Source organism: Blastomyces gilchristii (assembly GCF_000003855.2).
Source record: "Blastomyces gilchristii SLH14081 genomic scaffold supercont1.1, whole genome shotgun sequence".
In the NCBI taxonomy this organism is placed as follows: Eukaryota; Fungi; Ascomycota; class Eurotiomycetes; order Onygenales; family Ajellomycetaceae; genus Blastomyces; species Blastomyces gilchristii.
The window spans coordinates 2578303-2582716 of NW_003101682.1; positions in this window are offsets into that span (position 1 = coordinate 2578303).

Genomic DNA, 4414 nt, shown 5'->3' on the forward strand with positions numbered 1-4414 from the left:
ATCACTTAATATCTCTAATAGAATCTAATAAGATATGATAATTGACTCCACTGTTAATCTCTCTGAGAGTAAGAATTATAGAAACATTCTGATCATTGTGAATTAATTGAGCGAAGATATAATATTAAAATCTTGTAATAAAATGAATGCTGAACAAGTTACTGAAGCTTTTCTACAGAGTCTATTCTATCAGATGCATGAATTGCTAAGATCTATAGTGTTGAATCAGAGCTGTCAATTCATGAGTACTCTCTGAACAAGAATCTGTCAAGTTCTCAAGATTATACACTGTCTGTTAACTGTCTATCACTCTGAAACTGATGATGCATCAGAACAGACAATTCAGACTAGGAAGAATTATCTTTGTAAGTTCTGCAATCACTTATAAGACAATTGACATGATCTTCTTCTACATATAGAGATTACTATCAACAGTTAAGATGTCATTTTAACAGATATAAGCTCATTCTTTCTTACATACAGATATCACATGAAAGTGTTGAATCTTCTAGAGATCACACAGTTCATATCAAATCTTTACAGTTCAATTCAGATCACTGATAATATAGTAATGAAGCTCTGAGATGCCTGTGACTGAGCAGAGGTCTTTATGATAACTATGAAACAAGACTAAGAAGATCAAATCAACATCTGACAAGATTCTGCAGAGCAGTATAAGATAGAAGACCTTGTGTGATTGAATCTTAAGAATATATAAATCACACATTCATCTTGTACACTAGATTACTACCATATCAGATATAAAGTGATAGAAGTTCTAGATAGTCACAACTACTGTCTTAACACACTATCAGAGATTTATAATGTCTTTTATACAAGTTTGCTTCACTGTGCTGTCACTGATCTGTTCTCTTCTTAACTGACTTCTGACTGACAAATGCCAGGGATCATAGAAGAAGATAATGAGCTTGAGTGAGAGAGTGAAGATATTCTTAATAAGAGATCACACAGCTGCAGTCAATAATATCTCATGAAATGAGTCAGCTATGATTAACTGATCTGAACTTCAAGTTCTGTGTTATCTGAAACAGCAGCTCTTGACTGATGAGAACTGCTTCTGGAAAGAGAGGACTAATGTGGCAGGCTGCACTTAATCAATTATATAGACTATTCTGTTGCACTCCACAGATTCCAATCACTTCATTCTTGAATGCATATACTTTAATTCTCAGTCATTCTCAATCGCTGATTCTCAGCCGTCACTTCATTCTCGAATGTGTACACTCTGATTCTCAGTCATTCTCAATTGCCAATCCTCAGCTGCCACAAATGCATATAGATTCTTCCGCCCCGAAGCTCCACTGTATACACCATCACATACATGTATAAATATTCACTTTGATTGCTGATTCTCGCACTTTCTCTTTCTTTTCTTCTCTAACGTTTTTCTCTTTGTTATATAAGATCTATCAATATAATACTGATCTATTCGGCGTAGGCCTCTTACATCAGTAAACTCACAACTGTAAGCTTAAATAGAAGAAACTCTCAACTATCTAAATCTTCAAACTTCAATTCTTCAGCTAAATATAAACAGAATTTGAATTCTCAAACTTCTGTTAAGATTAGAGAATTGAGAAATGACTCTGATGATAAACTAGATATAATACAAGCAGTTAAGATTTCTACTTTTCAGAATAGTTATAATCTACTATCTGATAATAGTGATTAGATTCTACCCTACTCTCTTTTAGTATGAATATACAACAAAAATAACAAAAAAAGTTTAAAAACTCTTCAAAAATCATATTTATTCAAAATAATGTGAATAGAAACTCAAATTGCATTTATTCTTGTCTTCAAATTGTATTTGAATAAAAAGTTGATGTTATACTGCTTCAGGAGCTGAATTTAGATGCTTAGTAAAAATATATCATTTCTCATTCAAGCTACTACTGCTCTCTATCTCAAAAGTCTGAGATAAAGTCAAGAGTAGTGATCTATGAAAGAAAGAGATCAAGATATCAATTTAATCTAAGATTTAATATCATGTCTGACCCTGATATTCTGATGAGTGATATTATAGATAAAGAGAATGAGTTTGATACTATACAGCTCATAAATATCTATAATGAAAAGTCATTGAAGAAAAATAATAATATCTGAACAATTAATAGAGAGTTTCTAAATATAACTTTATTAAGAAACTCTATAATTATAGAAGATTTCAATGCACATCATTTCTGATGAAATTCAGAATTCAAAAGAGCAGTAAGAGCTGATAATCTAATTGAATGAATCTTTGAGCATTCAATAGATTTAGTTAACAAGTCTGATTAACAAACATTCTTTAGAAAAGACATGAAACAGAAATCTATTATAGATCTAATCTTCATATCACAAAATCTAATGAAAAAAAGACTTGTAAACTGATTTATTGATTCAAATGAGACATCAGAATCAGATCATGAGATTAGTCAATTTGATATTGAATTGAGTGAAGAATAAATGAGTGAAAACCCTCTTCTCTCTAATCAGCTTAACTTTGAAAAAGCAGATTGAAAGACAGTTAAAGAAAGTATAAAACTGTTAAAATCTGAAAGATAGAGTGAGCTATATTGAAATCCTGGTCAAGATATCTCAAATGAAATGCTTAAGAATAGAGTGAAGCTCATTGTATCTATTATTCTAATAAGTGTTAAAGATAATATTTCAAAGAGAAAGTCTTCTGAGTATTCAAAACCTTGATGAAATGAGAATATCACATCTAAAAGGAAACAATTAGCTACTGCTAGAAGAGATTGAAAGAATAATATAATTTCTGATAAAGAGTTCAAAGCTGTCAGAAAAGAATATTTTTCAGATATTAAAAGAGTTAAAACAGACTACTGGAATAAATTTCTTGAAGAAGCATAAGAAAAGAAAGTTTTTAAAGCTTTTAACTATACTAAAACAAGAAGTGTAGCAAAACTTTCAACCTTAGAATATAAGTCTCAGAATGAATCATATACAGCAAACTCTTTTGAGCAAAAATGTTAAGCTTTTATAAGAACTCTCTTTAAAAACTCATCAGATTCAGATTCAGAGAAAGAGAATATATCACTTCTCAACTATATTAATGAAAATGACTGAGAATGATCTGATCTTACACAAGATAAATTAGAGTTAGCTATCTTCTCAAGTTCAGTTAAAACTGCTGCAGGGCCTGATTCAATTAATCACTTGATTATTCAAAATACATACTTGTACTTAAAGAATGAATATTTTAAGCTCTTTTTCAATCTCTTGAAAAATGAATATTATTCTGAATACTGAAGAGAAGTTACTGAAGTGATTCTTGTAAAATCTAATAGAAAAACTTCAATTTCTAAGTCATATAGAGTAATATCTCTATTGAACTGTCTAGAAAAGGTTTTAGAAAAGATAATAGCTACTCAACTATCTTTTATAAGCTCTATTATTAATTCTCTTTTATTCAGTGAATAAATGAAAGATAGAAAACAATATTCTGTAATTGACACTATTCTCTCAGTTGTTCATAATATTTAAATAGTAAAGTATGAAGATCTGATCTCAACTGTAGTTTTTATTGATATAAAAGCAGCATTTGATCATGTTTCAAAGTCAAAGTTAATTGAGACTTTGAAGATATTAAAACTGTCACTTTCTGTAATAAAATGAGTTAACTGTTTTATGTCTAAAAGAATCATATAACTTTTCTTTGATGAAATGAAATAAGATAAGACTGAGATAAAAATAGAAGTACTGTAGAAATCTTCAATCTCACTTATTTTATTTGCAATATATACTGCATATCTATTCAAAAATAGAAATATGAGAATAGTGTGATCTCTGAGTTATGCAGATAGTATTGATCTAGTCTACAGCTTAAAAACTATCAAAGAGAATTTAAAAGTAATTGAAAAAGCTGTAAAGGAAATCTTTGTTAGAGCAGATATTAATCAAATTCAATTTAATATGAATAAAACTAAGTTAATTCATTTCTTTTCTAGATTCAATAAGAAAGAACTATCTCTAACTCTTTTAAATAGAGAGATTAAACTCACTGTAAATGTCAAATGATTAGAAGTATGATTAAACTCCAAGTTGAATTTTAAATATCACATTTAACAAAGAACTGTCAAGGCAGAAAGACTATTAAGCAACATAATCAGACTATCAAATTCAGAGAGAGGTCTATTCTTTCAGTCTATAAGATAGTTATATATAGCCTGTATTACCTCAGTAGCTGATTATGAAGTTCAAGTTTGATGAAATAATCAAGGGAATTTCACTGAACTCTTTCAAAGTCTGTAAAACAGAGCTTTGAGAAGAATTCTGAAAGTATTTAAATCATCTTCTATTAAAGCAATGAAAATTAAAGCTTTAATTTCTCCTTCTACTATTAGATTTGAAAAGGCCTGTATAAACTATGCTCTGAGAGTTATAAAGA